This window comes from Trachurus trachurus (genome assembly GCF_905171665.1).
Source record: "Trachurus trachurus genome assembly, chromosome: 6".
Lineage (NCBI taxonomy): Eukaryota > Metazoa > Chordata > Actinopteri > Carangiformes > Carangidae > Trachurus > Trachurus trachurus.
Window position 1 is genome coordinate 17372210 of NC_139897.1, and position 13832 is coordinate 17386041.

Consider the following 13832-nt stretch of genomic DNA (forward strand, 5'->3'; position numbering starts at 1 on the left):
GTGAACGACCATGACATCCCTGTAAGCAGCTCGGGTGCGGCCTAAGGGTGGCGACCAGTTTCCTGCTGGTTATCTCCATCACCGCGTGGCTGTCGGTGCTTTTACTGAAGGAGATCTACAACCGCAGGACGAGCAACAACGTCATGACAGATTCACCTCACCCAGGCCACAAATCTACACCACACGCTTTGCATTCTGGTGAAGACATCTGCTGTTACCGTGAGTAACACAACATCGAGCTGGAGGACAACGTTGGATGCAGGGCAGTGATGAGAGCTGCAAGGGTGCTGACCAACGCAAGCTGCCGTGCTTGCGCTGCCCTGTCACATGACAAAGGTAACTCTGTGCCGTTGAACACCTTTTCCTAAAATTCTGGGGGCAATGATTGCTTTTACCCAGAATGACATGGCCCTGCACTCGTAGTTCACAACCCGACAGAGGAACGGCTGAGGATTCAACGCAACTGTTGTGAGTTACGAGGGGCTGAAGGTTTGTTCCTGGAATGTTTCCACAGTTGTTTTGAAAACAACTCCACTTTTCCCAAAGGACCACAAATCCTACTACTCAGAGAAGCGCAGTTTGTTCACTCGGGATCGTGTTACACCCAGAGAGCAGTCTCTGGGTACATCAGCACGTGGACAACCTGTGGTGGCGACAGGTAATGTGGGACGACAACTTGGACATCTTCAGATGTGACCTGATATGGTCGCAGGTTTCAATTCTCATAAACATTGACTTTAGGATCACTCTCACTCTCACAAGAACTACAGAGTTGCGGGATGAGCTCCTTTAAGTTTCCATATTCAGTGTTGATAATTTTTCACATTGAGTGATGTAACCAATAAAGTTGTTTTTTTTATGTTTTCAGTTTAAGATAATCACAAAGCACCATGTTTGGTTTTCATGCATTGCTATATGTGTGAGTTTGATGTTTTGCTTATCTTTAACAGTAGTATTTTATCATTGCTTGTGATTTTGTTTCTACTGCTGGACATGACGGTGTTTACTGAAAGTCTGAATTTCACAAACACAGGTTTGATATCTCTGATTGTTTCATGTTTTTGGTTATTCGTACCATTGGTGAAATCAGTGATGGACTGGAATGACGAGTGGGTTTCCCCCCTTCTGGGGAGGACGATGAGTTGCTTTAACTTTGTATTTTGCCTTAATCATTCCTCACTGATGTGCAACTTATGTTTTTATGCGTGTTGTTCTGAACTGTATTGGAGCTGTCATGTCCTGTTGATGTATGAGAGGGAATCAAGCATTAGCCTTGTCACGAAGGGTTAACTCATGGAGAAGTGTGTGCCAGGACATGTGAAAAGAACTGTTACATTTTGCTTTCTTTTATTATTAGTCTAATTACACTCGTGTAATCAATGTTAGTGATTTCTACTTATAGTTGAACAACGATCATGGTTTTTGGAGATGTTTGATTTATCAGCTTACACCGTGTTATGATTGTAATCTTTTTCCTTACGTTTTTTAGTCTCACAGTTTGATTTGATTTGTTTTGTGTTATTCTGGGTCTTCTGCATATTATTTGAAGTAGTTTAGTTTAGTATTGATTATGGGATTTTTTCCTCATCATATTCGAGGTTTTTCCCCTTTTATCTTAAGTTAAGAGCAGCTAGACGGATGAGTCTTTTACCCTCCTCTTGTCAAGTGAGGGGAGGGGTTTTGGCTCGTCTGTGCCTGTGACCTGGGGTCCTCTGCCTGGGGTCTGTAAACTCCCGAGTTGGAGACTGGGGGTGCTGGCGTTTGGCTGGTGCGGGGCAGGGCACCAAAGGTCATGGGGTAGTTCAGTACAAAATTTCCTGTTTCTTGTTTGGTTTAGCATAAAAATGCTAAAAAGGGTGGAATGTAATGGGAAATTTTGGTATAGCATGTTATTCAGGTGTGTGCTTTAAGACTGGGGCACAAACATGTTATTCAAGTGAACATTCCTGTGCTGACAATTTATGTGGCCTTATCAGGGGAAGCAATATCCACACTTAGCAGGCCCGAGGTCAGGACCTGAAGGATCGCTTTGACACAGTGCCTGTGGATTTACCACTCTCACTATCAGGGGGTAAAGCCAGGCATGGCGCCATATATTTTGTCTGTTCAAAGCTTTGTTTTACTATAAGATAGCGTGTCTCTAAACTTTTTCAGCTCACTCACTCACTGACTGTACTCCTGTTCGGTTGTTTGTGTGTGACTCCATTCATGAATGCCTTTTATTAAAACTCAAGAAAGACAGCTGACGTGTCCACTCATCCTTTTTTAATATTTTGGTGAAGGAACAACATTTTTTGCCACCACAGTGTTTTGATGTGTGTGTAACTGTAATCACATGAAGCTGGCTCTAGAGTCTGTGTGTGTGTGTGTGACTGACTTGACACATAGTTAGTTAGTAGCTGCATCCTGTGTCAGTCTGATTTAGCTGTGTCTGTGTTTATAAACATTTAAACGAGCGCCAGGTGGATTGTTTATGAAGTTAACGAGCTCTGGCCTGAGAATCAGACATGAGGCTCGTTCGAGATGAACTGCGCCTCGCCTGGACGGTCGGCGAGAGCAGGCGGCAGCAGCAGGGGGTGGTGACAGAAAGCTGCAGTCAAGTCGGACAGTTTCCAGCCGCCGTCAATACAAACAGGAAGTCACCAAAGTTTATATTTCTTATGCTGTACTGCAATTGTCCAATAAATAACCAATATATTTCTCAGGACATAAGTTTGACTCAGTGTGAATATTTTTTTAAGCAGTATAGGCCTACAACATGAGATTCATATAATCTAGCATTATACAACAACACGTAGTGTTTGCAGTCCTAACTAAGAGCCAATCAGCTCATGATCCGGTGCGTTTCCCATCATGCCCTGAGGCTTGCAGGCGGTAGCAGTCGGTGGAGAGCAACTGCGGCGCCTGGCTCTAAAAACTGCGGCCGCCTTGATCTCGTGAGGTTATCGTTGCAGGCGCGTGCATGACGTCAGAGCAAGTCGGGATCAAGTCGGACACAAATCTAACCGGCATGCATTGTGCGCTGGTCACCGGCGATCGATTCTGCGCACGCCTGGCTCATCTCGAACGAGCCTATTACCACAGCAACTCCAGGTGGTTACCATGGCGATAGGGGCCCCCGCAGGCTGAGACAGACAGAAACGTGGAGAAAAAGAGCCATTTTCTGCCTCTGCACCGGCCTCACATTTAGGCTTAGCATGACAAAACGGTAACTCCTATCAGAACAAAACACAGATCAACGTTGCTCTAAGGACTTACTGAAAATGTTGGTACGATTTGGTGATTCTACAGTAAATATTTTGGCGACGCTGGCAGTTTTAAAACATCAGTCCGTTCTGCTTCTCACAGAAAATATTTGTATTGGAGTCTATGAGGAGCAGAGACAGACGTGGCCGCACTTAGAGGCTCAGAGTTTAAATTCTGTAAGTCTCTCTGATATTTTGAGCAGATGATGAGTGACAGGACAAGTTTGTCTTACAAATTCTGAAAAAATTATGTGTGTGGAGTGTAAATTGTGGCCGGGCCGAGTTTGGAAAGAGAAAAAATCTGGAGTTTTTCTGGCATCTCTCCCACTCTAACCGATGATGTCACGCACTCTGACACGAACATTCCGTCCAATACACACCCATTATAATCTCATAATTTCTCCAAAAATGATCATGGTCATTGAACAGGGATTGATCAAAAACTATATGACCTATTAAAACGTGGAGTAATACGCCAATACACAAGACTTGTGTCTACTGTTTAAAGTTTAAATGGAGTCTCTAGGTGAAAGTATGCCTGAGCAGTAGACGTTTGTTAAACTCCAATGATTGGTCTTTTTTGCTCTTTTTTTTCCGCCCGTCCCATTGACTTCAATGCAAATTTTTGCGCAGTTTTTCGCGACTTACGTCGCGAAAAATTCGTACACTGTTAAGAAAAGTAATAGCATACCGATCCCGATCAAACCGCACGTTTTGATATATAATTTGGCCTGCAACTCTTCGAGTTGCAGGACTAGTAGCGAATCGAAAATCGTCCGGAAGATGAAAAATAAAAACTAGAAAAAGATAGCATTTCCTGCAGAAAATGCGTGTGAATGCTGAAAGCAGCTGAACGCTGTTGCTGAAGCAATGCTGAATGAGCTGAAGAAATTGTTGAATCAATGCTAAATTAGTTGACGAAACTGCTAAAGCAATGTTGAAAAGACTAATGCTAGAGTAGAGTAGAGAGTAGATGAATACTTTATTCATCCCTAGGAGGGAAAAAGCTGAAACATATAACTTGTAGTGTGAGATGAATGCCTTTTTAAAGGTAAAAAGCAGTAGAAATGCTAAAGGGAGAAGAAAACATTGAAATTCTGCATGTTTAAATGTAATGGTTAAATAGTTGAAATCTGCAGCTAACCTGACAGGAAGGACAACTGATGAACCAGCACTAACATAGCTGAAGCAAAGGCTGAGAATATATTTAAAAGTAGAAGATGTGAGACTTTGTATGAAATGGCTGGAAATTACTTGAATTGTCAAAGAAGAGTTTGAAAAATTCCTGAATTAGGAAAAAAGTTAATGCCTACTGAAATACATTGTAAACTGACAGCAGAAGAACATTGTTGAAGAATATAGATCGAGCATTAGCTGAGGAGTAGAACATGTAAACAGCGGGTGTAATGGTGTGAAATGGTTGAGAAGAGCCTCAGTAGTTTAGGATACGTGTAAAACAATGTGTTCAACATGACCAAAATGGGGAAATGTGTATTTTCAGTTTAAATAGCTAAAGAACAAAATTAACAGCAACGAGTCCATTAACTACAACAGGAAGATAGAGAGGTACATACACAACAGTCAGACAACTGTAGGAAAAGTGTGTGTGTGTGTGTGTGTGTGTGTGTGTGTGTGAGGAAGATATACAAAAAGTTCTGACCTGACAACTGTATGAAATGTGTGTGTGTTGGACGTGTGTGTATGGTTAGTGTGTGTCCATTTGTGTGTGTTTTTGTTGTGTGTGCATGTGTGTCTGTTTGTGTGTAATTGTGTATGTGTTTGGTAAGTGGTTGTATGTTTGTTGGGTGTGTGTGTGTGTGTGTGTGTGTGTGTGTGTGTGTGTGTGTGTGTGTGTGTGTGTGTGTGTTTGTGTGTGTGTGTGGTAGTTAGTGTGTGTCCATTTGTGTGTGTGTGTGTGTGTGTGTGTGTTGGATGTGTGTGTATGGTGAGTGTGTGTCCATTTGTGTGTGTGTGTGTGTGTGTGTTGGATGTGTGTGTATGGTGTGTGTGTGTGTGTGTGTGTGTGTGTGTGTGTGTAGTAGTTAGTGTGTGTCCATTTGTGTGTGTGTTGGATGTGTATGCATGGTGAGTGTGTGTCCATTTGTGTGTGTGTGTGTGTGTGTGTTGGATGTGTGTGTATGGTGAGTGTGTGTCCATTTGTGTGTGTGTGTCCATTTGTGTGTGTGTGTGTGTGTGTTGGATGTGTGTGTGTGTGTGTGGTAGTTAGTGTGTGTCCATTTGTGTGTGTGTGTGTGTGTGTGTGTGTATGACCGACAGACAGTCAAACAGAGAGAATGTGTGTGCGTTGCCATGGTGACGTTGCCATGGTGAGGTTGCCATGTTGAGGTTGCCATGTTGAGGTTACCATGTAACTGTTGGCTGGTGGCTTTAAGGCATGGTGGCAGCTTTAACCATAGGCTTTAACTGCTCTGTGACACCCTCAAACAGATCTAATGTACGACAAATCTGTACTTAGTACGAGCAAAAGGTTTACATTTTCCGAACCATAAGACCTTGCTGAACGCGTCCATGTCACTTTGGTGTTTCTAGAGTAAAAATTGTTGATTGTGTCGCAGGTTGGAAACTTTGGGACGTTTAGAAAATCAGCGCCTACTTTTGAATGGGAGTCAATGAGAGGAGAGAGGGAACTGGCTGCACTCGGAGGCTCCGAGTTTAAATTCTGTAAGTCTCTCTGGTTTTTTGAGCACATGAAGAGATCAAGGATGAGCTTGTCTACAAACGTGGCCGAAATTATGTGTGTAGAGTGTAATCTGTGGCCGTGCTGACAGGAAAGAGAGAAAAATGTGAGAGGATTTTTAGACCCTCTGTCACTCTGCCAACTGCCAACGTCCGAACATTCCGTCCCATTGACTTTCATGTTAAATCTGAATTTTGTCAGAAATTTTAATGATTTTAAAACTATACATATATCTGAAACTGTTGAAGATATCAATAAGCTGAGATATAGCTGAATAGTTGAAAGGTTTGTGAACAGTTTAAAAGTTGAATGAAGTCTGTAGCTGAAAGTATGCTGAAGCTATTAGAGGCTGAATGAAGCAGAAGATTTGAAGAGTTTGAAGACTGTTTCAATGTATTCCTATGGGAGAAAAATTGCAGAAAAAGTTAAATATTTTAAAAAGTATAAATAGTTGAAAAGATAAAAATCATAGCCTAAATGTCCTGAAAAAGCCGCACGTTTTGATATATGAATTGTTAAAATGGCACAAAGTATGAAGGACTAGTTAAACAGCGAAAAACGGCAGAAGAACCCAGAATAATAATAAGAACTAGAAAAAGATAGCATTTCCTGCAGAAAATGCGTGTGAATGCTGAAAGCAGCTGAACGCTGTTGCTGAAGCAATGCTGAATGAGCTGAAGAAATTGTTGAATCAACGCTAAATTAGCTGAAGAAACTGCTAAAGCAATGTTGAAAAGACTAATGCTAGAGTAGGGTAGAGTAGAGTAGAGAGTAGAGGAATACTTTATTCATCCCTAGGAGGGAAAAAGCTGAAACATGTAACTTGTAGTGTGAGATGAATGCCTTTTTAAAGGTAAAAAGCAGTAGAAATGCTAAAGGGAGAAGAAAACATTGAAATTCTGCATGTTTAAATGTAATGGTTAAATAGTTGAAATCTGCAGCTAACCTGACAGGAAGGACAACTGATGAACCAGCACTAACATAGCCGAAGCAATGGCTGAGAATATATTTAAAAGTAGAAGATGTGAGACTTTGTATGAAATGGCTGGAAATTACTTGAATTGTCAAAGAAGAGTTTGAAAAATTCCTGAATTAAGAAAAAAGTTAATGCTTAATGAAATACATTGTAAACTGAGAGCAGAAGAACATTGTTGAAGAATATAGATGGAGCATTAGCTGAGGAGTAGAACATGTAAACAGCGGGTTTAATGGTGTGAGATGGTTGAGAAGAGCCTCAGTAGTTTAGGATACGTGTAAAACAATGTGTTCAACATGACCAAAATGGGGAAATGTGTATTTTCAGTTTAAATAGCTAAAGAACAAAATTAACAGCAACGAGTCCATTAACTACAACAGGAAGATAAAGAGGTACATACAAAACAGTCAGACAACTGTAGGAAGTGTGTGTGTGTGTGTGTGTGTGTGTGTGTGTGTGTGTGTGTGTGTGTGTGTGTGTGTGTGTGTGTTGGATGTGTGTGTATTGTGTGTGTGTGTGTGTGTGTGTGTGTGTGTAGTAGTAGTTAGTGTGTGTCCATTTGTGTGTGTGTGTTGGATGTGTATGCATGGTGAGTGTGTGTCCATTTGTGTGTGTGTGTGTGTGTGTGTTGGATGTGTGTGTATGGTGAGTGTGTGTCCATTTATGTGTGTGTGTGTGTGTGTGTGTGTGTGGTAGTTAGTGTGTGTCCATTTGTGTGTGTGTGTGTGTGTGTGACCGACAGACAGTCAAATAGAGAGAATGTGTGTGCGTTGCCATGGTGACGTTGCCATGGTGAGGTTACCATGGTGAGGTTGCCATGTTGAGGTTACCATGTAACTGTTGGCTGGTGGCTTTAAGGCATGGTGGCAGCTTTAACCATAGGCTTTAACTGCTCTGTGACACCCTCAAACAGATCTAATGTACGACAAATCTGTACTTAGTACGAGCAAAAGGTTTACATTTTCCGAACCATAAGACCTTGCTGAACGCGTCCATGTCACTTTGGTGTTTCTAGAGTAAAAATTGTTGATTGTGACGCAGGTTGGAAACTTTGGGACGTTTAGAAAATCAGCGCCTACTTTTGAATGGGAGTCAATGAGAGGAGAGAGGGAACTGGCCGCACTCAGAGGCTCCGAGTTTAAATTGTGTTCGTCTCTCTAATTTTTTGAGCACATGAAGAGATCGAGGATGAGCTTGTCTACAAACGTGGCGGAAATTATGTGTGTAGAGTGTAATCTGTGGCCGTGCTGACAGGATAGAGAGAAAAATGTGAGAGGATTTTTAGACCCTCTGTCACTCTGCCAACTGCCAACGTCCGAACATTCCGTCCCATTGACTTTCATGTTAAATCTGAATTTTGTCAGAAATTTTAATGATTTTAAAACTATACATATATCTGAAACTGTTGAAGATATCAATAAGCTGAGATATAGCTGAATACTTGAAAGTTTTGTGAACGTTTTAAAAGTGGAATGATGTCTGTAGGTGAAAGTATGTTGAAGCAGTTGAAGTTCAAAGAAGGAGAAGATTTGAAGAGTTTGAAGACTGTTTCAATGTATTCCTATGAGGAAAAAATTTCAATAAAGTTTGAATATTTTAAAAAGTATAAATAGTTGAAAAGAGAAAAATCATAGCCTAAATGTCCTGAAAAAGCCGCACGTTTTGATATATGAATTGTTGAAATGGCACAAAGTATGAAGGACTAGTTAAACAGCGAAAAACGGCAGAAGAACCCAGAATAATAATAAGAACTAGAAAAAGATAGCATTTCCTGCAGAAAATGCGTGTGAATGCTGAAAGCAGCTGAACGCTGTTGCTGAAGCAATGCTGAATGAGCTGAAGAAATTGTTGAATCAATGCTAAATTAGTTGACGAAACTGCTAAAGCAATGTTGAAAAGACTAATGCTAGAGTAGAGTAGAGTAGAGTAGAGTAGAGTAGAGTAGAGTAGAGTAGAGTAGAGTATAGAGTAGAGGAATACTTTATTCATCCCTAGGATGGAAAAAGCTGAAACATGTAACTTGTAGTGTGAGATGAATGCCTTTTTAAAGGTAAAAAGCAGTAGAAATGCTAAAGGGAGAAGAAAACATTGAAATTCTGCATGTTTAAATGTAATGGTTAAATAGTTGAAATCTGCAGCTAACCTGACAGGAAGGACAACTGATGAACCAGCACTAACATAGCCGAAGCAATGGCTGAGAATATATTTAAAAGTAGAAGATGTGAGACTTTGTATGAAATGGCTGGAAATTACTTGAATTGTCAAAGAAGAGTTTGAAAAATTCCTGAATTAGGAAAAAAGTTAAAGCCTACTGAAATACATTGTAAACTGACAGCAGAAGAACATTGTTGAAGAATATAGATGGAGCATTAGCTGAGGAGTAGAACATGTAAACAGCGGGTTTAATGGTGTGAAATGGTTGAGAAGAGCCTCAGTAGTTTAGGATACGTGTAAAACAATGTGTTCAACATGACCAAAATGGGAAAATGTGTATTTTCAGTTTAAATAGCTAAAGAACAAAATTAACAGCAACGAGTCCATTAACTACAACAGGAAGATAGAGAGGTACACACAAAACAGTGTGTGTGTGTGTGTGTGTGTGTGTGTGTGTGTGTGTGTGTGTGTGTGTGTGTGTGTGTGTGTGTGTGTGTGTGTAAGATATAAGTATATACAAAAAGTTCTGACCTGACAACTGTATGAAATGTGTGTGTGTTGGACGTGTGTGTCTGTTTTTGTATGGTTAGTGTGTGTCCATTTGTGTGTGTGTGTGCATGTGTGTCTGTTTGTGTGTAATTGTGTAAATCGTGTGTGTGCATGGTGAGTGTGTGTCGATTTGTGTGTGTGTGTGTGTGTGTGTGTGTGTGTGTGTGTGTGTGTGTGTGTGTGTGTGTGTAAGATATAAGTATATACAAAAAGTTCTGACCTGACAACTGTATGAAATGTGTGTGTGTTGGACGTGTGTGTCTGTTTTTGTATGGTTAGTGTGTGTCCATTTGTGTGTGTGTGTGCATGTGTGTCTGTTTGTGTGTAATTGTGTAAATCGTGTGTGTGCATGGTGAGTGTGTGTCGATTTGTGTGTGTGTGTGTGTGTGTGTGTGTGTGTGTGTGTGTGTGTGTGTGTGTGTGTGTGTGTGTGTGTGTGTGTGTGTGTGTGTGTGTGTGTGTTGGATATGTGTGTATGGTCAGTGTGTGTCGATTTGTGTGTGTGTGTGTGTGTGTGTTGGATGTGGGTGTATGGTGTGTGTGTGTGTGTGTGTGTGTGTGTGTGTGTAGTAGTTAGTGTGTGTCCATTTGTGTGTGTGTGTTGGATGTGTATGCATGGTGAGTGTGTGTCCATTTGTGTGTGTGTGTGTGTGTGTGTGTTGGATGTGTGTGTATGGTGAGTGTGTGTCCATTTGTGTGTGTGTGTGTCCATTTGTGTGTGTGTGTGTGTGTGTGTGTGTGTGTGTGTGTGTGTGTGTGTGTGTGTGTGTGTGTGTGTGTGTGTGTGTGTTGGATGTGTGTGTGTGGTGAGTGTGTGTCCATTTGTGTGTGTGTGTTGGATGTGTGTGTGTGTGTGTGTGTGTGTGTGTGTGTGTGTGTGTGTGTGTGTGTGTGTGTGTGGTAGTTAGTGTGTGTCCATTTGTGTGTGTGTCCGACAGACAGTCAGACAGAGAGAAAGTGTGTGCGTTGCCATGGTGACGTTGCCATGGTGACGTTACCATGGTGAGGTTACCATGGTGACGTTGCCATGGTGAGGTTACCATGGTGAGGTTGCCATGTTGAGGTTACCATGTAACTGGTGGCTGGTGGCTTTAAGGCATGGTGGCAGCTTTAACCATAGGCTTTAACTGCTCTGTGACACCCTCAAACAGATCTAATGTACGACAAATCTGTACTTAGTACGAGCAAAAGGTTTACATTTTCCGAACCATAAGACCTTGCTGAACGCGTCCATGTCACTTAGGTGTTTCTAGAGTAAAAATTGTTGATTTTGTCGCAGGTTGGAAACTTTGGGACGTTTAGAAAATCAGCGCCTACTTTTGAATGGGAGTCAATGAGAGGAGAGAGGGAACTGGCCACACTCAGAGGCTCCGAGTTTAAATTGTGTTCGTCTCTCTGGTTTTTTGAGCACATGAAGAGATCGAGGATGAGCTTGTCTACAAACGTGGCAGAAATTATGTGTGTAGAGTGTAATCTGTGGCCGTGCTGACAGGATAGAGAGAAAAATGTGAGAGGATTTTTAGACCCTCTGTCACTCTGCCAACTGCCAACGTCCGAACATTCCGTCCCATTGACTTTCATGTTAAATCTGAATTTTGTCAGAAATTTTAATGATTTTAAAACTATACATATATCTGAAACTGTTGAAGATATCAATAAGCTGAGATATAGCTGAATAGTTGAAAGGTTTGTGAACAGTTTAAAAGTTGAATGAAGTCTGTAGCTGAAAGTATGCTGAAGCTATTAGAGGCTGAATGAAGCAGAAGATTTGAAGAGTTTGAAGACTGTTTCAATTCATTTCCTATGGGAGAAAAATTGCACAAAAAGTTAAATATTTTAAAAAGTATAAATAGTATGAAAGAGAAAAGTCATAGCACAAATGTCCTGAAAAAGCTGCACGTTTTGATATATGAATTGTTGAAATAGCACAAAGTATGAAGAAGGAGTTAGATCCTGAAAAAGAGCGGAAGAAGTAAGAATAATAAGTATAAAGATTTGAATAACAATAGTGTGAATGCTTCCAGCATTCACACTAACTAGAAAAAGATAGCATTTCCTGCAGAAAATGCGTGTGAATGCTGAAAGCAGCTGAACGCTATTGCTGAAGCAATGCTGAATGAGCTGAAGAAATTGTTGAATCAACGCTAAATTAGCTGAAGAAACTGCTAAAGCAATGGCAAAAAGGCATTATAGCTGAGAAATAGCAGAAATAGAATAGAAGAAAGAAGTTAAAATACAGATGAAGGGGTAGAAGAAAGAAAGACAGAAAGAAAGAAAAAGAGAGAAAAAAGAGACAGATGGTTTGAAAGAAAGAAAGAAAGAAAGAGAGTAGGAGGTAGGAGATAGATAGATAGATAGGACAGAGAGTGTGGAAGACAGAGAGAAGAGGGTAGACAGAGCAAGACAGACAGACAGATAGATAGATAGATAGATAGATAGATAGATAGATAGATAGATAGATAGATAGATAGATAGATAGATAGATAGATAGATAGATAGGTGTTTGTGTGTGTGTGTGTGTGTGTGTGGTAGTTAGTGTGTGTCCATTTGTGTGTGTGTGTGTGTATGTGTGTGTGTGTGTGTGTGTGTGTGTGTGTGTGTGTGTGCGTGTGTGTGTGTGTGTGTGTGTGTGTGTGTGGAAGATATACAAAAAGTTCTGACCTGACAACTGTATGAAATGTGTGTGTGTTGGACGTGTGTGTCTGTTTGTGTATGGTTAGTGTGTGTCCATTTGTGTGTGTGTTTGTTGTGTGTGCATGTGTGTCTGTTTGTGTGTAATTGTGTAAATTGTGTATGTGTTTGGTAAGTGGTTGTATGTTTGTTGGGTGTGTGTGTGTGTGTTTGTGTGTGTGTGGTAGTTAGTGTGTGTCCATTTGTGTGTGTGTGTTGGATGTGTGTGTATGGTGAGTGTGTGTCCATGTGTGTGTGTGTGTCCATTTGTGTGTGTGTGTGTGTATGGTGTGTGTGTGTGTGTGTGTAGTAGTTAGTGTGTGTCCATTTGTGTGTGTGTGTTGGATGTGTATGCATGGTGAGTGTGTGTCCATTTGTGTGTGTGTGTTGGATGTGTGTGTATGGTGAGTGTGTGTCCATTTGTGTGTGTGTGTGTGTATGGTGAGTGTGTGTCCATTTGTGTGTGTGTGTGTGTGTTGGATATGTGTGTATGGTCAGTGTGTGTCCATTTGTGTGTGTGACCGACAGACAGTCAAATAGAGAGAATGTGTGTGCGTTGCCATGGTGACGTTGCCATGGTGAGGTTGCCATGGTGAGGTTGCCATGTTGAGGTTACCATGTAACTGTTGGCTGGTGGCTTTAAGGTATGGTGGCAGCTTTAACCATAGGCTTTAACTGCTCTGTGACACCCTCAAACAGATCTAATGTACGACAAATCTGTACTTAGTACGAGCAAAAGGTTTACATTTTCCGAACCATAAGACCTTGCTGAACGCGTTCATGTCACTTTGGTGTTTCTAGAGTAAAAATTGTTGATTGTGACGCAGGTTGGAAACTTTGGGATGTTTAGTAAATCAGCGCCTACTTTTGAATGGGAGTCAATGAGAGGAGGAGAGGGAACTGGCCGCACTCAGAGGCTCCGAGTTTAAATTGTGTTCGTCTCTCTGGTTTTTTGAGCACATGAAGAGATCGAGGATGAGCTTGTCTACAAACGTGGCGGAAATTATGTGTGTAGAGTGTAATCTGTGGCCGTGCTGACAGGATAGAGAGAAAAATGTGAGAGGATTTTTAGACCCTCTGTCACTCTACCAACTGCCAACGTCCGAACATTCCGTCCCATTGACTTCCATGTTAAATCTGAATTTTGTCAGAAATTTTAATGATTTTAAAACTATACATATATCTGAAACTGTTGAAGATATCAATAAGCTGAGATATAGCTGAATAGTTGAAACGTTTGTGAACAGTTTAAAAGTTGAATGAAGTCTGTAGCTGAAAGTATGCTGAAGCTATTAGAGGCTGAATGAAGCAGAAGATTTGAAGAGTTTGAAGACTGTTTCAATTCATTTCCTATGAGAGAAAAATTGCAGAAAAAGTTAAATATTTTAAAAAGTATAAATAGTATGAAAGAGAAAAGTCATAGCACAAATGTCCTGAAAAAGCTGCACGTTTTGATATATGAATTGTTGAAATAGCACAAAGTATGAAGAAGGAGTTAGATCCTGAAAAAGAGCGGAAGAAGTAAGAATAATAAGTATAA